Genomic DNA, 22,759 nt, shown 5'->3' with positions numbered 1-22,759 from the left:
TTTTTTTTTTTTTTCTTGTAGAGACAGGGTCTCACTTTGTGGCCAGGCTGGTCTTGAACTTGTGGCCATAAGTGACCCTCCTGCCTCAGCCTCCTGAGTCACTGAGATTACTGGCATGAGCCACTGCACCCAGTCCCATATTTTAAGCATTTAACATTAAGAGAGATGTATTCCAGAGTTAATTTTAGAAACATCACTTCTGTTGTGCTTATATCTTCTAATTGACAGTTCTGGCCTTTAAGCATTTTTGAATTGTAGAACTAATCAGTTATAAAGCAGAAGAGAAACTCAATGATCCAACTCATGGCATTTGTTAAAATAAGCCTCTGTATAATAGTGTTATGAAACAAAGTTAAAATGAAGCAGAATCAAAAATAGGCACCATTAATCAACAAATGGCTATTTTTTAAAAATCTAGTTAAAAGTATACTACTTGGGTTAGGGTAGTGAGGAAGACTAAATTAAATGCCAGACCAAGTTTGGTTCTCTTACTGTACTTGAACAAATTTTAGTATTTTTGGCCTACGTCCTACCTTGGGGCTATTTAACTGCAGTTCTCAACTTTCTAACTTTCCTAAGAGAAGGCATGTTACTAGCAGGAAGTATAGAAAAAGAACTGAAATGTCCCATGGTACAGTTTCCTTCCTCCCTTTCTCTACTCATTCTCCAAAATAAAAAGGGAGAAATACCTAACAAACAGATCTGACAATTCACAAAGAACAAGTCTATATTCTGAGAAACTTGATTTAAATGAGAACCTTTCAAGTTAGAAGTTTGTGAGACACTAAAAAATTATGGCATGAAACATAGATGTACAAAATAATTTATTACGCATTGGACAATGTATTCCTCAAGACAGAAAAGCTGATGGAAGGCCAAATAACTTATGGATTAAAAAAATAACAAAATGAAACAGGTGCATTTTTCAAGCTGAAAGGCAACTATGCTATTGTTCTCACATACTTGGACAGTAGTTATAACCTGGTAAGATCTAGTTCAGAAAAGCTTAGATAAATATATACTTTAAAATTAATATGACAAATATAGCAATCTGAAATAGGTAAATTCATAGTCATACTCATTCATTAAATAAATCACTTTAAAAATCTTAAACATATTCTTGTAACATTGAAAAACAAACTGCCAGTGAAAAAAATAAGTTTTCCTTGCTGAACTTGGTTCTGGAAACAAAGATTTTTCACATGCTTTTCCAAGCACTTGTCTCTTTATTTTAAATCAAATCAAACTTTCAAGGAATTAAATATTTGAAATAGGAAGAAAATATTAATGAATGCATACATAGATACATATATACATAATTAGTTAAATATAGTTTACAACATACATAAAATATATGTGTACTTGTATGTACGTATATGTTTAAAGCAGGTATTTTCAGTGTTTCCAACATCTCTTCTTAAAATCAGACTATGCCCCAAATTTACCCCTCAAGCCTTTGGCAAACAGCCAATCAATTCAGCATTTAAATAGGGATTAACAGTATTGGCTTGGAGATTTAAGACAAACTTATACTGATAATTTATACTTTTTACTTGAAAGAATGAAGTTATTCTATTCTCAGGAACACATGAAGAGACTCTACTAATGGCAGTAAATTATTAACAAATTTGGCTGCAGTTCTTGCTCACCACAAAAATTCTCCCCTGTGAATAACTGTGATTCATATATTAAATGTAAGGTCCCAGGCAGTTTTTGTACTTGTTTTCTAAAACCCAAATGGCCCACATCAATAACAGAAAGCCATATAAGAAAAAAATGTAAAATTGTGTGCTTTGCAAGCCCAACAAAAATTGTCATCATACTAATGTAAGTATGTCATTAAAAATGCAGCTTTTATAGGCTGGTGTTTCTACTAGTAAAGGTTCCACATTAAGTGAGGCTCTATTTTTTTTTTTTTTAATTTTAGTTTAACAGTTTTGCTATTCACCAAATCTAATCAGTAGCACCTAGTAATAAGTCCCTGAATAATAATGCTTGCACAGTCTCTGTAAATTCTTTGGGCTTCAATAAAATAGAAATGTATCACAGACCAACAAGAGTATGACCTACAGTGGAGTTACAGTTTAATTTTTAGTTTTGGACAACTTAATAATATGAAACTTCTCCAATAGTTACACATTGGAGAAGTTACACATTGAAACAACAACAACTATTTGAGTTAGCCAAATAGCAGGATCTTCAACGGCTTTTGACATTCCTATTTTATATGGCACTTTGCTTCTGAAATAAGCACCCTTATTTAATGCCCGTAATATCATTTCTGATAATGAGCCAGTGAAACAAGTGATTAGACATGTGGTACAATTCAAAGAAAATAAGATGAATTAATAGCCAGTTGACTTTTGCCAGGTGATCCAATCAACTACTTGAGAGTTAAAAATAGAAGCTAGGTCTAATTCCCACAGCCACTGCTGATCAGAGCCTAACAACCTCTCCTGACACTGGCACTATCTGCGTTAAGACATTTTCCAGTGAGATTCAGGGTCATTTCAAGGCTTAGTTTAACTTACATGGGGAGGGGTAGAAAAAGTAATTCATGAACATTTGGGAAAAGATGTAGTAATGAGGTCTGGCTATATAAGTTGTCAGTGGAAATAAAAATGATAAAAATGGAAAACATTAACCTTTACCATGTATATTTCAGACACTTCACTAAGTTCTCCTTTATGTTATCTTCTTTCATCTTCACCACAACTTGGTGATTTTCCTGTTTTAAATATCAGGAAACAACTCACAGAGGTTGAGTAATGTATAAATCACACAGCTAGTAAGTGGTAAAGGTATGATTCAAAGCCCAAATTCATTTCCTGAAAGACATGATCTGGATATAAGTGGTAGCCAAAATGTCCCCAAATAAATTAATTAAAAATAAATAGCAAAAGGGAGGAGGAAAGCCCAGTGATCAGAATATATTCATGATAATGGTTAGAGCTTCTTGATTGAACTTGAAAACGATCAAAAGTTGCCTGAGAGCTCTGAGAATAAAATTGTTACAACTTTACAGTCAGACATTTTGAGATTAACCTAATTGCTTTGCTTTCATAACACCATAATGCCATTTTACTTCATCTTCCATTTTGTTTATTAGGAAAAAATTTAAACATTTAAGTATTGCCTAAAAATGTTAGTGATTTTTCTTTTCTAAATAGATGAGCAAGATGCCAACATTCATCCTCTTATTTGATGGACTGTTTAATGTCAGATAATTTTAGTGTCAGGTTTGAATTTTGTGGTGAAATATCACTCCAACACATCTCGTGAAGATGTGACAGACCGGCCCACTATCTCACACCTGTATGCAGGTTGAAAACATTTTCAATTGATAGTAACTGTACTTAACTATGATTGTGTTCTTTACAATAAATGAGATTGAAAAAGAGATACAGACAAAAGAAGTGCTGACTAATACTCTATCATTATAGTCTCTGTCTTGCATTCTGAGTTTTCTAAAAGTCCCCATCTGCTGTAGTTGAAAATGGGAATGTCATGTTTTCCTGCCCTGGGTAAATAGACGGTGCATGGTTAAGTGTCTCAAACTACTTACTAGATAAATTCCAGTAAAATATGATTCACTTCTAATTTTCAACTTATACCCCAGAGGGGAAGAGAGTATAGTTTTAAAAGAACCAGGGGAGAGGGTAGTTTTATCTATAATTCACTCCTACCACATCTACAAAAGGAATCACAATGAGCTGTGTAGAATACCAATCATTTTGTATTGGGGGATAGCTTTCAAAAATAAATGGTATTAGTTCATTTTGTTGTTCAATTAATACTTTGTAATCACCTATAGTAAAGCCCTATACCATAGTGGCCACTTGAGTTACAGAAATTTTTATGCTGTTGATATTTTACTTATGAAATAACAATTTATATTTATTGAGTACTTAGAGTATATGATGCAGATAAGCTCCCCAGAAATCTTAACATTGATAAAATATGTCAAATGCTACTTTTTCATGCTTTGCTTTGAAATCCTGAGTTATTCTGTAATCTGGAGAAGATGAAAAAAATGTGATTTCTATAGGATCACCAGCTGTATCTTAGCCAACTTTTATCAAGGGAGAGTCTCAACAGATACTTTTTTAGTTATCATAAAACCCTTTTGTACGGATTATTAGGTAATTCTTATAAATATGGGCATGTAACAAATAGTTAAGAATATCAGCCTCATTTTATTTCAGCTTGACTCACTGCAGAAAAGCACAAATTTGAGAAAGACATTTCCCCAAGAACAACTCACTTCCTTGAGAGCCACATGAGAGACTAACTTGGATGACAGTGACTTGTCATAATTTATTTTTGATGGCACTAGTTTAAAAAAGTGGTAAGATAGTCTTTTCAGAATAAATTGTTTTTAAAAATCCATTATTCTTCAGTGAGTATACCTTATAAATAGAAACCCATATATATATCATGTTCCTTTACTAAATTGTTAATATATTACCATAGTTACTCTAGAATTTTCTGGTCTTTAAATCTAAATTTGTATTTGAGTGATTTTGACAAATTATTTCTAGTGATTCCATTGGATGCCCACCAATTTCAGATTCAATGTTATTTCTGTAAGTCCCAGCAAAATCACATTTTGTAAATGGATAAGGGGTCTTAACATTCTGGTTATTTTCTCCTACATTTCAATTATCAGAGAAGCTGAGTATGAAAGATCATGGAGAGTTGTGCAAGAATTGTATTAAAGGTATTACTGACTTTTCTGTGTTTATTCGGTCAGATTTTGCAGTATGTAAGTGAGGAATGCAGCAGGCTGTGTTGCTGTGACTATTGCAATGACCAAAACACTGCTGCTTCTACCCTTTGGTCTCATAACCACAGCAGTGCATTAAGAAGGTGTGGCCATGGTGTTGCTTATTCAGGCCAAGATCAGAATGCTGATTTGTTTTACGTCTGTTTTTCAAAGAGGGTTTAATCAAACAACCATAAAGATAGAGGTAAACCATAGGATAAATGTTTATTAATAATTCCCTCCACCCCAATCAACCGAAGAAAAAGCATACTTTAAAATGCAGTTGTGACATGTCTAGGGTCAGCTACACTATGGAGTGTGTTTGTCCAACTAAATAAATGTTCTTGCAACCCTTTAGTTTTAAGTAGCTACTCAAATATATAAGACATGTTGCTCCATCTTTGCACTTTTAGCATTTTAGTGTTTAATTAAAAACTGATGCAATCTCCAGCAAGTCTTCGGCTTCCCTCCTGGCCAATGCAATAGAGACTGTCTTCTGCTGAGGAGGATGGTTAAAAGTCTTGCCAGTTCTGTTTATACTTCACATATGCCAAATATTTTGTAGTTTAGCTTAAATAAGACACTCTTATCACTGGACTTTATTATTCTGTTTCAGAATAAACTAAAAATAATACATTAAAGAAAAACTAAGAAAAAAAATAAAAGATTTACCATAATGTAGGTACATAAATTTGAACAAAAAAACAGACCAAATTTTAAATTAGGTTTGATACGAATAACCTATTGCTGGTGCGAACAAACAAAATTCCTAAAAACTATCTAGAGATGTTTCTACTGTTCCATATTGTTATTACAAGACTTAACTGACATCTATGATGCACTTTGTCATCTATGATGACAAAATGCATGATTGAGAGACTTTAATTCTCTCAATACTTGTGAATAGTATTTTTCCTCCATGAACTGGAAATGAAAAAAGTGAGAATATTTCCTTGCTCGGATCATGTTCAGTGAATTTCCTTATAGTATCTGCATTCATTTTTAAAATAGTATGAAAGGGTTCCAGAACATTCAGTAATACTATCTGTTGCAGAATGTTAGGATTTTTATAGTCCGTGTACTACAGTATTTAGAGTATTCAAACTATAAATATCTGGGCATAATCTTTGACCCAACAATACCACTCCAAGCATTCTTTGATCAAAAGTAAAAGTACCAACATATAAAGACATATGTATTAATTTACTTTATTACCATACAGCTTGAAGTCACAAAATAATTTGGAATTAAGTAAATGTTTTTCAATGGGTTTTGACCAAATAAATCATGGCACCTTCATAGTGTACATTACTTGACATCTATGGAAGATAATATGGTGGTGTTATATGCTAGCCAGGTTTAATGTAACAGAAAGAATGTACTGAAAGTGTTTTGCAATTCAAAATTACCATATGTGTTATATACATACGATGAAATAGTATTCAGCCTTAAAAAGGAATGAAGTTTTGATACATGCTGAAATATGGATGAACTTTGAAAACATTTATACTAAGTGAAAGAAACTTGAGACAAAAGGACAAATATTGTGTGATTCCACTTCTGAGGTAGCTAGAATATGCAAATTCATAGGCACAGAGAGTAGAACAGTGTTTAACAGGGGCTGGGGGAATGAACAGTTATTGTTTAATGTGTATAGAATTTCTGTTTGTGATAATGAGAAGGTTCTGAAAACTGATAGTGGTGATGGTGGCCCAACATTGTTAATTATACAGTTAAAAATAGCTAAAACAGTAAATTTTATGTATATTTTACCAGAAATAAATTTTTAATTATAAAATCTATAAAATATAAACTTACCTGATATGGAGCATATTATAAAGTTTTCATAGCATTTTACTTATTTTAGATGCTTATATAGTTATAATCTTATTTCTGTACAAAAGAAGATATTTGGGAAATGTAAAGAAAGTAACAGCTTAAGTTGTCCTTTCGAGTTTTCTATCTTTCCATTTCTGTTTTTTTTTTTTTTTTTTTCCAGACTAATGTTGTTCTTGTCACACCTCTTTGAATGCTCTTTGAATACATCAACAGGAACCATGCTTGCTAGTACCAGTCCCTTTAAATATCAGCTGAGAATCTGAATGCATTTTTATGAATCTAAAATGATACGCAGCTCTTTCAGGCTGGCGCTTGTTTTAGAACCTAGGAGGGATGAACATAAATTATCATTCTTTCCTTAACTTGGCAAAAACAAATATATTACTGCAGATGGCATTACCATAAAGAAATATTAATATTGAGAAATTAATAAGTCCATCCTAAGAGAACTGAATATATTCCAAAATGGACTACACCAATCAACTGCTGGCAATGTTTTCCCACATATGTGGCAGTACGATACTCTTAAGTCTGAGAACAGTCTCTTTTTTGTAAAAATGGCTTTGATTGGAAAACCTTAAATAAGTCATTTGGAATGTGTAATGTTCGGAGCTCCCTTTCCTGCCTTTTCTGTGAATCAAGGTTCTTCAAGTCACTATTTTCACTAGCACTTGCTTCCTAGTCATCAGCTGTCTTCATGTCAGTGTTAGTGAAGGGCTGTCATTTCAGGTCTTAAAGCAGGGAGAACAAGAGAAGGAAAACCTCATCTCAAGTACTGGAAATGTAAGGGCTAACAAAGGACACACATATTGTCGAGGGGAGCACAAATAGATGTTCTTTAACCATTCTGTAAAAAGAGCTTTAATGAATACACAAACACCTGCATTTGTATGCAAAATTATATGTGTATGCTTCTGTATGTACTTGCGGAGAAGATGTACAAACTTTACTGAGTTATCAAAAGTTTGGGATGTTAACATAAAAGTTTAAAAAGCTGGAAAGATTAATCAAAAAACAACTTGAAACTATTCTGATGGCTCTGACTTTGTGTTTTTACAATGCTTTCCCTTACTCTGTTACTCTTCAAAGAGAGGGTGGTAATATGGAAAAAAATCTCTGCCATTCAGGTGACATCTGTGAGCCTAGGTTTTCTCAGTGTAAAATTCTCATATAGTATAAACATCAAATGATATACCAAAGATGAAAGTCCCTAGAAGAGTGGCTTGAAACAAGATAAATTCTCATATGTGTAAGGTGCCTTCTCCTGCTAGAATGCAATAATATTGAAAGCAGGTACAATGTCTTCATTAAAGATTTGTTTTGCTATGCTAACCATGCTTTTAGTATACCTTTAAGGACGTTTAAGCTCACAATACCTTTTGTAGATTTAAAGACTTGAATAGTATATTTACTATTATTATAAAGATTTTTTTTAAAAAACAAATTAGCATTTGCACATATATTGAGAACTTAACTTGGCTGGTGGAGAAGGGTAGGTAGATAGATTTATAACTCTGGAAAATAACTTATTTCTTCACTAAAATCAAATTGCTGAACAGCTATAATACATATATGTAGCTAGGCACCACAGAGTTGCAGGTAATCAAAACTTATTCCCAGACCCTGCTTTCTTAGAAGAGCAGACAAAGCATGTTCACTTGAAGGATAACCCAAAATAGAATGTGCTATAGGAATTTAAACAAGAGAGGGACACGTCTGATGGGGGAAGGAAGGTGGGTATGGGGAAGGCTTCATAAATGAGTCAGTATCTGAGGTGAACAAGGTTTCAACATGTAACAGGATGGGCTAAAAGAATAAATGAAAATATATAGGCATGCCACCATCAAGTACAAATTGGAAAGAAGATTCACTTGGTTGAGGTTGGGCATGGAGTACTTTAAGGGAATTAGTGACAGATTAAGAGATATCACAATGCCTAATACATAGTACTTAATACCTTTTAAACACAAATATTTAATCAAAGAAGAACATAGAAGAGAACGTATAAAATGAACAGGATGAAATATTGTAGAAACCTGGCAATTAAGAGGTCATTGGCAACTTTCAAAATAGTACTTTTTTCTACCTATTATCAGTGGAGTCACTGGTTGAATAGAAATGACATTACTATTTGAGCCTTATTATTGCTATTCTTTTTCCTTTTCTATTTCAAAATTTTATAACTTTTAAAAAAGTTTTTATTAATTTTATTTTTTAATTTGAGACAGGGTTTCATTCTGTTACCCTGGTTGAAGTACAGTGGTACCATCATGGCTCACTGTAGCCTCAAACTCCTGGGCTCAAGCAGTCCTCCTGCCTCAGCCTCAAATCTTAAGGCTATTTCAATTGTAGCTAATAGCAGTAATGCAGCACCAGAAAAAGATATTTTGTTATAAGAGGGCCACTTTGACTCCTAAATTTTTACTCTCTATATTTCTGGTAACACTGCCTAGCAGACTAAACTTTTTTTTTTTCTTTCTTTTTTTTTTTTTTTACACAATTGGAAAGCAGTAGATTAACTTCAGTTCTATCTTGTCAAACACAAAAGTGCCTGCAGTTCATTCAGTATCTAGTCATTTAGCATCTAATCATGCACATCCTTCCATTTTTCATTCCTCTTTCAATTCTGAACACCAGCCAATTAGTTTTTCCTCTCCCTAGGAAACATTTTAAGGAAAGGAAATAAAGTCATAAATCAGTTTCAGACATAAAATCATTCATATATTTCTGCTTAGGGTTCTAAATTTAGAAACTTTCCTCAAACTTGTTTAAACATAACAAAGTCCAAATTCAGAAATCCCTTCAGTTTGATTATCTTCCTCAGTTGTACTAAAATGAAAATTAAATTTTCTAACTTGTTTTCTTCTTAACAAGATTTCTCCAACTCCATTTCATAAATTAGTGGATTCAACTCACCTGCAAAATCATTAGCAAGTATTATTCCACCGTAGGCAGCACCAATCTCCTAATCCTGAAACTATTTCCTGCCAAAGAGTTTTGTTTCTTCAGAAAGTAAATGATAGACACTTCGAATTTCTAACCATCATTGGGATATTCTCACACATTTGCTCTTCAACAGAAAGGTGACTGTCAACATTACAGAAACTGCATTGTATTTCTAAGATGATTTGTACTAATCTGCATTTCATATACCTTAGGTTTATTTAGAATAATTATATTAAAATTATTCTATATTAATATTATTACTTATTCTTCAGCATAATGATGTATATGGTTAAGTATTTTAATACTAGAAAAAAGGTGGTAGAATAGAGGGTTTGTTGTTGATCTTGTTCTTTGTTACCTTTTAATGTGACTGAGTAAAAATTCTAGAATCTCAAGAAGTTAATATTCCAAACCAAAACCCTGTTTGACACATAATAATAACAACAAAAAAGGGACCTGACTGACCCCAAGGGACGGTTCCTGGAGTGGGTCACTCAGTAGTGGGCTTTGCCCACCGCCTCCCTCCCGCCGCCCCACACACACCCTATGCCTCATATACTGAAGATGGAGACAAAGAAACAAATTCAAATATTTCGAAAGTGTATTTTGTAAAAAAAGAAATTTGCAATCAGAAAGGCAAGAATGATATATAATATGATTAACATGATTTTCCATACTAATATCTTTGTTTAAAAATAATATTCAAAGAGGAAAGTAAGCAGAGGTAAAATTTTAAGCTACCAGTTCTGCCCCTCTTTTTCATTGATCTTCTAATTTAATTTACTAAAATAAAATTGCATGGCTGTTGAGTCAGTCTAATTTCAAGTTTAAAGATAACAGATCTCCCTTTAAATAGAACATTGGCACACAGATACCCCAAAATCTGGCTTTTTGCAACTGTTCTCTGTTGGTGAAGTGGCAGCACGTTTGCAATCCCCATAACAGCCATCTTAACCATTTCACAGCATATTATTCAAATGTACATCTCTAGGTGGCAACAGGGATAGGCACTTGGGCTCAGTAGCAAGGGGTCTGTGGGGAAAATCCTAGGACGGAGGATAGGAACCTGCAAATGGCAAGACAAACTAGAGGATACTCAAATAACCAGGGGCTTAGATTGGGCAGCTCCATTAGCTTTCTGACTGCCTACGGGGAAAGCCTCACTGGAAACTCTTTTGAGGTTATTGAGGAATCCTAGAGGCAAATGGACTCCCCTACCTTTTGGAAACGATTTGTCCCAAATCTTAACAGTTAGCTGTCTCAAAACCCAGCTGGACTAAAATTGCTTCAAGAAAAACTGGATGGACTGGCATTCACATTTTTACTTCTACCTATGCCTATGCATAGGGAACATCCCTCACACTCCAGTGGATTCTATGTGTCCTCTCTAGCGTGCAAGTAGCCACAGTGACTACAGCGAACGGAGTTAATGGGCTACCATGTTGGTACAGGGCTACAAGCAGGATATTTCATTCCATGCATTTGGGGGAAGGACACAGGTAACAGTATACAGGTAGAATACCGAATAAGAAATCTGTGTGAGGCAATGCCCTTTTTGGGACCTTGACAAAATCAGTCATGGAACCCAGGTGGTGGATAAGAGCTGACGAGAGTTGGCCTGTGAATGGGCACAGCATCTCCGAAAAAGATCAATGAAATGATTGACAGAGAAAATGGCAAATGAAGGGAGAAGCGATGTCAAGTGCTGCTCAACCCAAGCTGAACTCCAGTAGATAAGAGAAGTTTCCCCTCCAAATAGAGGCCCTTTCTAAAGGTTCAGTCTTGAAGCAGGTGTTTTGACATTGAGAGGGGCACAGAAGGAAGAGAGTAATTCAAATTATTTTACATTTTGAGTCCTCTTCACTGTCTACGCGAATCTGGCACTGAAATGGCAGATCACGTTCAAAAGTGTATAGAGGCAAGAACGCCTTCTTTGTTTGCCCAGTAACACTGCTCCTCCAACCTCTGCACTTGGTCGCCTAACATTCCATCCTAGTTGCTGCTCCTTTTCCCATTGCAGAAAGCAGCGGGGTTCTCCCCTTCTTCCCTCCGAGCTGCAAACCCCATTATTAACGAAGCGGAAAGCTCCACGCAGTGCGGCCAGGGAGCATCGGGGCTGGGCTGCTTACCTTCCCCGGACCTAGTCAGCGCAGGTTCCCGCGCCCGCCGCCACGGGACGCAGTCCCGCCTAGCCCGCCGAGTGCTCGGTCAGCTCGCTCCGACCCGCGCCCCACCTGCCAGCTGCAGCCGTCGCTCCCGCCGCCTAGCTCCGGCCGCATGAAGTCATCCCCGCCCCGGGCCGGATCACCACATTCCGCGCCAGCCGCAGGGGGAGCGGGGCAGCTCCCGACTCCACGGAAGGCAGCCTGGAACCGGCACCCAACGATCGATGCGCCCCAGGTTGTGGGTTGGTTTTCTGTTAATGCTTTTACAGTTGCAGCATTGCTGGATTATGGACCGAGAGAGAAGAGCCAGAGGGGGCTTTCTCTGCATAGCGTCCTTGCTCTGAGCGCTCCCCCATCACCCCGGCTGCATGGACTGCTCCATTCGCCAGTGTGGGTTTCCCACCCTCTTCATCTTCCTTATCAGCATTGTTCATTTGGCTGAATTTGAGAGCAGGAATTGTGTTTTAAGATAAACATTCAAGCACTACAAGAACATTTTAAATTGGTAATGAAGTTTTCTAAGCCCTTCATAGCTCGCTCCATCACCCCCCAACAGACACACATGCACACATACGCACACACATACACGTACACACACAGCCCAACCACTCACAATTTTGAAAGCTAGAACCTTTCGCCTACGTAATAGAACGGGAATCTCCCAAAAGACTGGAGACGTGGGGCCAACCGGAGAAAGCGCTCAAAGAAACAGCGGGGTGGCCCCATGATTTTGTTGTGTTTATGGTGCGCTTATGCACAGATGTTCCCTCTAACATCTCTTCCTCCTACTCCCTCTGCTCTGGACCCCCTCCCTTCCCTGCCACATAATTGGACAAACCGTTGTGGTGACAGCTGTAACATTTGGAAATCAAAATGCGGAATCTACATTAGCAGATGACTGTATCTCTTTCTTTCCCTAAGTATTTATGAAATTTGCCTTGGGAATGAAGCCCTTATTAACAAGAATGTTCTCTTTCCCCCACCTTCCCCCCCCCCCACCCCACTCCCACTCCCACCCACACCCTCCATTTTGCTTCTTTCCCAAATCTTTTCAGGTTTGAGGGTTGAATGTTTAAGGAAAAATGAGCCTAAATTTGCTCTCTTTGTAGCTGAGCCAGGGTTTCCCCCTAGCTATTGAGTAATTTTCCAGTAGGGAGGTTCCTTGACACTAGGGTTCTGTGGAATGAAGTTCCCTCTTTTAACTTGCCTTCCTGTTCGAATTGACCATCACTTGACACAGGCCAGTTTTACACTATAGATTTGTCCAGCAACCTAAATAGTGCAATTGTACAAGGCCAGGGAAGCACCTTTGCTAAATGAAATGTTTCTATCCCTCTAGCAGTCCAAAAGTTAGGTGGTAATGTAGCCAAGAGCTTTCCAACAAAACTTAGAATTCTTGGCCATAGAATGTATGCTCTTTGAAAGTTAGAACAGCTTAATTCTTCGCTCTGAGACTCACTTTCGTAACATTAGGCCGTTAATATTACCATAGAGCTGGAGATTCTTAATCTGTATAAAAGGGGCATATGAATAGAATTCCAGAGTATGGAATTTGGATGGGAAATTTTCATTTTTAATTCCACTAACCTCTGAAATTTAGCATTTAGCATGTCCTTTAAACATAAATGCAGGCAACAAGCCACAAGAATGTTAGGAGTACCTGTGACTTTGTTACCAACAGAAACAACAGCTAATTCCTTATTGCTGTTTTTGTAGATATCTCAGTATATCACTACACTGATGTTATAATCAAATCATCATACTTTTTTTAATTTAGTAGACTATATTTTTCAGCTTTGGTATCCAGAAAAATTGAGGAAATAATCCAGGGAGTTCCCATATATCCCATTCCCAGTGTCTCCTATTAACATCATACATTAGTATGGTACCTTGGTGTAATTAGTCCATTCTGGCATTGTTATAAAGAACTACCTGAGATTGGGTAATTTATAAAGAAAAGGAGTTTAACTGGCTCATGGTTCTGTAGGCTGTACAGGAAGCATGATTGGGGAAGTCTCAGGAAACTTCTAATCATGATGGAAGGCAAAGGGGAAGCAAGCAGGCCCTAATGGCTGGAGCAGGAGAAAGAGAAGGGGGAGGTGCTCCTCCACACTTTTAAACAGATATCATGAGAACTGACTATCACCAGAAAGGCAAGGGGGAAGTCCTCCCCCATGATCAAGTCACCTCCCATCATGCCCCTCCTCCAAAATTGGGGATTACAATTTGACATGAGATTTGGGTAGGGACACAAATCTGAACCATATCATTTGGTTACAATCAATGAATCTATATTGATAAATTATTACTAACTAGTCTATAAATAAAGTCTAACTACATTTGAGTTTCCCTGGTTTTTACCTAATATCCTTAAATCTGTTCCAGACGTCCATCCAGGATGCCATGCTAAATTTGGTTGTCATGTTCCCTTAAGCTCCTTTTAGCTGTGATAGTTTCTCAGCCTTTTCTTGTTTTTGATGACCTTGACAGTTTTGAGGACTAGCGGTCAAGTATTTTCCATGAGGCCCCACTATTGCAATTTGTCTGATGCTTTTCTCATGACAAGACTGGAGTTGTGAACTATTGGCAGGAGAAAGAAAAAGGTAAAGTCCCATTTTCCTCACATTGTATCAGTGTTCTATAGTGTTGATGTGATTTGTGACTGGTGATGTTGACCTTGATCGTCTGACTGAGGCAGTGTTTGTCAGGTATCTCCACTGTAACATTATTGCCCATCCCTTCTATGTTGTACTTGTAGGAAGTAACTACATGAAGCCCAAACCTAAGGAGTGGGACTTTGGCTCTACCTCCCTGAAGGCAGAGTGTGTACATAAAGTATTTGGAATTCTGCACAGGACATCTGTCTATTCTCTACCAAGTATTCAATTACTTATTGATATCAATATTATAGACTTATGGAGATTTATTATATTTTATGCTTTTGGTAATAATCAATTATTACTTTATTTTATTGTTCAATTTGTTCTACTTTTGCCCATTGGAAACTCTTTCAGTAGGTTCCTATGCTCCTTTGACCTTTGATGTGCGAGTGAGCGAGAGAGTGTTTGTTTGTGTGTATGTGTGTGTGGCAGGAGCGGTGGGGCCGTTAACAATCCCTTACTTTATGATATTATAAGTTCTTCCAGTCTCAACTTGTATACTTACTGCTTCATTCCTAGAATCAGCCATTTCTTCATGGAGCCCTTGTTCCTTTTACTGGAGAATGGTAATACAAATCAAGACCTGGGACCTAGACATGGTCCTTATTGGCAGGTCATTTTGCTTAGACCTTTCAACTAAGACAGTGAAGAAATATATGTGTATACTTACCCATGCTTCTATACATAAGTATTTATATGACCATTCTGTATCTGTATTAAGCTAAATATGAACACATACTTATGTCTCCAACTTTAATCCTTTAACACATAGATCATTCTAGCCTCCTCCCTTTGCTTGTCTATAAATTCCTATTCCAATAGTGAGAATCATGGCTCCCACCATTCACTACTATAATTGTTCATTTTCAGTGTACATGTAAAGCAGTATAAAAATTAACCCTTTCCCACAGTATCACAATTTTTAAGTGTAGTAATATATATAACTCTCCTATACTTTGTTTAATGAGTTTAATTGCCCATACCTTTGTATATCATGAATTTTGTTTTTAAATATTTTGAAAACAGTATTTTAAACTTGATAATTAGTTTCCTTTGCAATTCTACATATTTTATGCATTTAAAAGCATTATCTTAAGAAGAGTTACGTAGGTTGCTGCAGATTGTCAAAGGGAGCCATGGCAAAAAGTTAGGATACAAACTGTAGACTGTTACTGTGAGGCTATAATGAGATGGTGTGAAATTGCCACTGCAGAACTTCAGGGAGCTGATACTCTATAAGTGTTATCCTTGCATACTTGAGCAGGCTTCTGTCTCCTTTCTCCTTTGAAAGTCTAAATACCTTGAATGAGAGAACATGCTCAACCTTCATAATTTATCATTTAGTTGAAGGATTTGCTAGTTATCTCATGTTGAAGATAAAAGTCCTTACAAAGTAAAGAGGCAGGAGGATGAGAAGGTGAAGAGAACCAGAAGGTTGAGATGACTGTGAAGGTTAGAGGTTTTGTAGTTGAACAGACTTGGGCTTGGATTCCCACCATTCACAGCCTGACTTTGTCTTGTTTCTGAAATGAAGACAGCAATTGTCTCAAGAGTGAAAGATGTTTGATCTTTTCCTTCAAGTTGCCTGAGGCAGTAGGGATGCAACTGTGGTGACTTGGGACAGTCCCAGAACATGTTTTCTTGATCCCCCAGGGTAGTTTCCATCTGCAAAGCCAGACTCGCTGAAGATAGTTTCTTGTGATAATACAGATACATTCATCTATGAAAATATTCTTACCAGGTACTTTCTATTCATGGAAAGGAACCAGTGTGTTGATGGTGTTAAAGACAACAGTCAAAGACACTAAACGGCAGGATTGAACTGCTTCTGATACTATAGCATGGTAAGAGGCATAAGGAAACCAGAAAGAAAAGGGGAAAGATATTGGGAAATGTCTTATGTCAACATATAGGGTTTGAATCTGTCTTCTTGGAACTTGACATACAACGATATGTAATTTTTTTTAACCTATGGCTTGTCTTTGCACAAATTTTTTTATAAGAACCCTAAATTTTGGACCTTGACTTTGAGGTCTGTAATGCTTCCTTTCTCATATTCTCAAATTAGAGATCAAATGGCCTAGTGATGTCATGAGTCTCAGCAAGGGAAAATGTGAAACCAGAGCCAGAGGCCCTGTGTGCTGGGAGCTGTCAGCATTTAGAACCAGTCCTTTGGGTTAAGGGAGTCCTTCCAGAAAGAACTCATTTAAATGCAAATACACTATCAAGAGGAGTAACTGAGTATCTCATTTGCAGCCATTAACAATTTAGCAGAGATTACATTCTCAGATTTATTATTGAGAGGAGTTGTCAGGGTGATTTGGCCCCAGCATCTGTCACCCCATTGCCTGCCAGGTCTCCTGTTCTCATCACTCCGTAGGGGTCTGCCTGAAACCGGGAACCTGGTCTACTAGGAAAGAATTGGGCACTTAATGAATAATAGTCAATATTGTTTTACATAATTTTGACTTAAAGGGTAGGAGAAGGATTTCCATGGTAATGGTACTATCTGTGTGTGTGTGTGTGTGTGTGTGTGTGTGTGTCTATCTATGTCTGCTAGGCTTGGGCTGATTAATCATGCTCTACAGAAGTCTTACAATTTTATGACAAAGCATCTACTCTTTTAATGAGGTCAGAAAGTGGATCATGTAAAATACATACAAATGTAATGCAAAGCTAGCAATAGAAACAGTTGCATTCAAGTAATCATAGGTAGGCTAAGAATTTTCTATACTAATATGAAAACATTTTGATATATCATACAAGGAACAAAAACCTATCATTTATGTGAAGATTGGTGTTAGATCTTGAAGAGTTTCAGCAGATTGAACAGAAACAGGACAATGCAAGAAGGGGAAGTGACTATAAACAGAACAGAAACTGTTTTGACATTAGGAAGAATTCACTTTGTTTATACTTGTAAGGAGTTGACATAAAATTCTAGGTCTATGTAACACAGCTACTATGCTGTAATCAGAACTCTATATTTAATTGTGAAATGTCTATTTACTTAGATGACATACCTAGTAAATGGCACATGATGCATTTCATACTGTGGTGTAAGTAATACTCAAACTTTTAAAAAATTATTATGAAAGCATAAGATAAAACAATCTACTTAGGTAATACTTTGCATTTTTTTCACTTCTTTTATTTTAAGAATATGATGAAACCAATAAAATCCCCCTCTCAAGAAAAGTATGGTTTAATGAAAACTTTTCTACTGCAATGAGTAGATTATCAAATAATTATAAAGAATTATGTCTCTATTATTCTTCATCAATGACAAATTTCTTCATCAGTTTCTTACCATATACAACTTAGTAGATTATCAAATACTTTCAATAAAGAATTATGTCTCTGTCATACTTCATGAATGAAAAATTTTTTCATCCATTTCTTATATACAATTTAGACTACTAAAAAGGTAAATTTAAGTTTCATTAAAAAATAAGCTTCAATGAACTGTGTTCATCAGACAAGTTGATACTCATTCAGTGGATTATTTATAGAGTACAGGGTACTAGTACTGCTGTTCTAATCACTGAAGATACAAAAATGGACAAATAAAGCTCTTCTTCATGGATATTTTGTCCAAGTAAAAGGAGACAGTTTTTACTCTGTTCCTTCATGGCCCTTTCCACCAACTAATATGGCATGTTAGTTGGTGGAAAGGGCCATGAAGGAGCAGAGTAGGAATGCAGGGCTGGGCGTGGTGGCTCATGCCTGTAATTCCAGCACTTTGGGAGGCAGAGGCAGGTGGATCACTTGTGGTCAGGAATTTGACACCAGCCTGTCCAACATGGTGAAACCCCGTCTCTACTAAAAATATAAAAATTACCTGGACATGGTGCTGTATGCCTGTAGTCCCAGCTACTTGGGAGGTTGAGGCAGGAGAATTGCTTGAACCCAGGAGGCAGAGGTTGCAGTGAGTGGAGATCGTGCCAATGCACTCCAGCCTGGGTAACAGACTCTGAGGTTCCATCTGAAAAAAAAAAAAAAAAAAGAATGCAGGTATGAGGGTAGTTATATAAGGTGGTAAGGGACACTTGGGCAGAGATTTAAAGACAATGCAAAAGAAGCAAGATGTGTGAACACTTGAAGAGGTTCAGCACATGCAAGTAGGTGAGCATATATGTCATGCATGTTCCAGGGACTGAAAGGTTAGTTTCTTTGTAGTGAAATGATCAACGGGGCAAATTGTTAAGAGATGGGGTTAGAAAGGTAGGTGAGTGAATGTTCATTTAGAGCCTAAAAAGGCAGTGAGATTTAGGGGATTAAGACTTTGTTTTTGGACTTGCTAGCTATGCATTTCTGATCAGATCTTAGTGGAGATGTGAAGTAGATAACTGGATGTACTAGTCTGAAATTCATGGGAGAGATATCATTGCTGTAGATGAAAATTTATGAGTCATCATGGTATATAAAGTCTTTATACTGGATGAAATCAGTTTGGAGGTAAGTGTAGGAAGAGAATAGATGATGTTTGATGACTGAGCCATGGGGCATGCCAGAGGATCCCGCAGAGGGTATAAAAAGAAGTGAGCAGGGAGATAGGGAGAGTTGCCCCAGAAGCAAAGTGAGAAGGGTTTAGAAGGAAGAGGGAGGGTTTATTGCTTCTACACTGCTAGTAGATTAAGATGAGAAGTGATAATTGAGTGTAGGATTTGCAACATGGAGATACGTAATTTCCTTGATAAGAACAATTTGTGTGTTCTTATCAAAGAACAAAAAATAGTGTAACGAGTAAATGAAGTGAAAAAAATAAAAGACAGCCTTTTAGAAGTGGTTTTGTTATAAAAATAAGCAAGAAATGGCTAATAATTAGAGCAGGATATAGGAATAATAAAGGATTTTTTTTTTTCTTTGAGATGGACATTTTTGTATGCTGTGGGAACAACTAGTAGAGAACAAGTAACTGATGATGCAGGAAAAAAGAGATACTCAGAAGGGATCTAGTGCAGGAGAGAGGATTTGGCCTTAGATCAGAGGACAAGTATTTCTTCCCCCAAAAGAGAGGGGAGGCAGAGCATTTGGCTTCAAGTACACCCAGATAGGTTGGTAAACTTGATGTTCAGAGCTCTAGGGAATTTTGTCTTGCTCTCATCTGCATTCCCAATGAAATAAGCAGCAGCTGAGAATTTAGAAAGATGAATTGGTACCTGAGATGTGAGGAAAGAGAAGTTTTGAAACAGTTGCCTAGAAGGGAAGGAAAGATAACTGATTTGCACTGAGTTTTCTAATAAGTACTAGCAAGTTCACTCAGGCTTATGATTATGAATTTAAATGAGACAAATTAGCAAAGTTGCTGGGTTTTCTCCAGCCATGGTTAGTTGCCTGGTGCGGGTGCTGAGTTGGCCTAGGGTTCTGTTTCGCTGGGGTTGGCATTTTGTACAGCCAAAACAACCGAGAGTGATGGCCGTCAGAGCTCGGAGTGAATACAGCAGGGTGATTCTAATAGGAACCATGGACTCTGATCTGGGTAAGCATTAGACTGTGAGCAATAGTCTTATACTTGATTTTAACTTTAAGAATCACAAGGGCTGAAAACCCTGACTCATAACAAGATGTGTTAAGGGCAAACACAACTAGAACTCAGTTTGCTGTGTTATACAGAAATTTTCCATTTTTATTTTAGTTGAATTCCTGTCTAATTTCTTGACTCTTAAGACAATGATAGCATCTTAGGTGATGCATACATTTTTGATAAAGCAATCTCAGAAATATATTTTAAAAATAAAGTTTAAAGCTGTCAGAATAGAAATAAGTACAAGAGAGCTTACAGTGTTTTCAAGTGCTTTCCTTATCATTAAAGAGACATTTACATGATTTTGTTACATCTGACTCCAACTTTCAGATATACATACTTCCTCTGGCATTGAAAATAGGAATAAAAAGTAGAAATTGAATAAAAATCTTATCCTCAAGGAGCTATACTAGCCTTGTTTTCTTTCTAATATGGACTTAATGTCATTAATGACTCCATTTTTTTTCTCCAATGAATCCAGTTTATTATTGCTCATTTTCCCTGCCTTGTGCATGTGGTGTAAGTTTGCCCCCTTGTGGATGATTCCGGAACCATCAACATGATTTTTTTTTCTTGTTTTTAGTAGGAAAAAAGATTGAAAGTGTAGATATTGTGGTAAACGGGAATTATTTTTAAAGAAATGTGGAGACTAACCAAAAGAGGTTGAAATTGTTGGACATTTACCACTCTTCTATTAGTTTTCAAATTTGCTATTATGTTAAGGCCCCCCACTAACTGAATTTGGAAATGATGGTATTCAAAGAAGTTAAAATATTAAAATTATCTTAAAAAATGAGAATACAGAATTACAAAAGAGAGCTAGTCTCACCATTATTTAAACATTAAAAGTCTCAAACTTTTCAACTTAGTAGGATATGGCTTTCTTTAAATTAGCTTGAGATTATATAAATATAAATACAAAGCTGGCTGCAATTGATTAATCTTCACTTGCTAGGGTTGCATATGGAACTACACAAATTATGAGAAATCCCGTTCTTGATATTGTGCATACATCAATTAATCTGACCTTTTAATAGTTTTCTGTACCATATTAGAAAAAAAATTAATGCACTTAACTAAGCAGTTGTGACTTGGCTCCTAGAGAGCAGGAAGTAGCATAAAACAATCATTAATTTTTATTTACTATTTTATTTATGAAACATTATCTATTGATCACTTACTATGTGCTTGGAACTATTTTATATTCCAGGAATAAGACCCAGTTTCTTTCCTCAAAATAGTTGCAATCCGACGGGGAACAAATCGCAATAAAGTGTTATAAATTTTGCTGCAGAATTGTGTACATAATATGAGTATAAGCAACACATTTTAAGTTAATTCTAGAAGAGTAGATAAGGAAAGCATCATGGAAGAGAAGACCTGAGCTGTCTTGTGAAGTGTTTAATAGTTGAAGAGTGAGAGCCAAGGGATACAAAGCAGAGGAGTTTAGCCTGAGGAAGGAAATATACACAGAGGTAATCATGTGGGTTATTCACCAGTTCTTATTGTGTACACCTGCTGGTAACTTCATCATCATCGTTATCATGCTGGCACTAGTGAATACAAACTTACTGCTACAAGTCAAATAAGCTCTCATTATGTAGTACCTAAATGTTTTTTACCATCCACTTTATATTACAATTATTCTCACTTTACACACAAGAAAATGAAACCTTAGTTAGATTAAGTTACTTGCTTGAGTTTAGGTGTTACACTTTAAACTTTATGCTCTGAACATCTGCACTTTGCTAGCTAGAATGATTTGCCCATAGTAAGAGCTCAAATATTGGTTAGTAAGCATAATAATTTCATAAAAAGCAAAGCAAAGTGTTCCACTTTGATGTTTATGATGCAGGTTAGTGAACATGCTTAAGGGCTTATAGATGAGTAATCAAGATGAGAAATGCTCAAATAATAGGGAAAATTGTATTATGCATGTATAGTGGCAAAAAAGAATCCTTTCTAATATCTAATTTCTAGTTCATAGCATGATATTTATACTAACACAGTCAGGCAACATCAATGGGGCATTCCCTTTTCCTTTGTGACAGGGCTATGTTGTTGATGCATAGAAAGAAAATTGACATTACCCGTACACTGCAGATAAGTGCACACTATAACTCTTTAGGAATAAAACCCTTTGGGATTTTTTTTTTCATTTTATTTGTCAGCTGGTATATATGAATCATTTTAGGTGAAGAATTATTGCCTGATTGGAGATACTATGTTTGAATTTTCTACAGATAACAATAAACAACCTCTTCCGGTTTTAAAATACCATATCTGACAAATGAGTTGTTATGCTAAAGAGAGGAATCAATGGCATAATGTGTCTGGAATCTAAAATAAATGAGAAGTAGCTAAGGGAACTGGGAATAGATGAAATGAGACAAGACCAGGTGGGAACTAGGTGGCAGCTCTAAAATATTTGAAGCATTGTCCTGTGAAAAAAGGGTTAGGCTGTTTCAAACAGAAGAAGTTAGACCAGTGAGCCAGGCTTCAGTTCATAAAAGGAAGAACATTTTAATGATTGGAACCTTTCAAGAAATAAAATAGACCATATTTAAAAATTATAAACTCCTTGTCTCTGAATATTTCAGCAGAGGTTGAAGCTAAGAAATTGAGAAAGTAAATTCTAAGGGCATTTACAGTGAGAACATTCTATGGTTTTCTAACTCATAAATTTATGTAGTTCATATATTCCGCTCATCATGACACTTAATTGTATAAGGTTTTGAAAAGCCGTTGTTCAAAGCTGACTGTTTCCTCTGCCACACCTTATGAATCTTTTGTAAATATTATCTTCTACATCAGATTTGTAATATTCCTAAACAAGATGCTTTTCTTCATAGGAAAT

General features: G+C 36.2%; 1 protein-coding gene across 2 annotated transcripts in view; it reads right to left on the bottom strand.

The window, feature by feature from the left end:
* PKIA (cAMP-dependent protein kinase inhibitor alpha) overlaps positions 1-11,846 on the bottom strand; it is an 88,709-nt gene extending 76,863 nt beyond the window's left edge. Inside the window, exon 1 of one of the 2 annotated variants that reach the window (XM_023227802.1) lies at positions 11,680-11,846. The gene's annotated coding sequence lies outside the window, so the exon portion shown is untranslated. The remainder of the gene's footprint in view (positions 1-11,679) is intronic. The other variant, XM_023227801.1, reaches the window with a different exon arrangement.
* Positions 11,847-22,759: the final 10,913 nt, after the last annotated feature.

This window comes from Piliocolobus tephrosceles, chromosome 7, assembly GCF_002776525.5.
Source record: "Piliocolobus tephrosceles isolate RC106 chromosome 7, ASM277652v3, whole genome shotgun sequence".
NCBI classification, from domain to species: Eukaryota; Metazoa; Chordata; class Mammalia; order Primates; family Cercopithecidae; genus Piliocolobus; species Piliocolobus tephrosceles.
The sequence above is the reverse complement of the archived record's forward strand: the minus strand, read 5'-3'. Positions and strand labels throughout refer to the sequence as shown.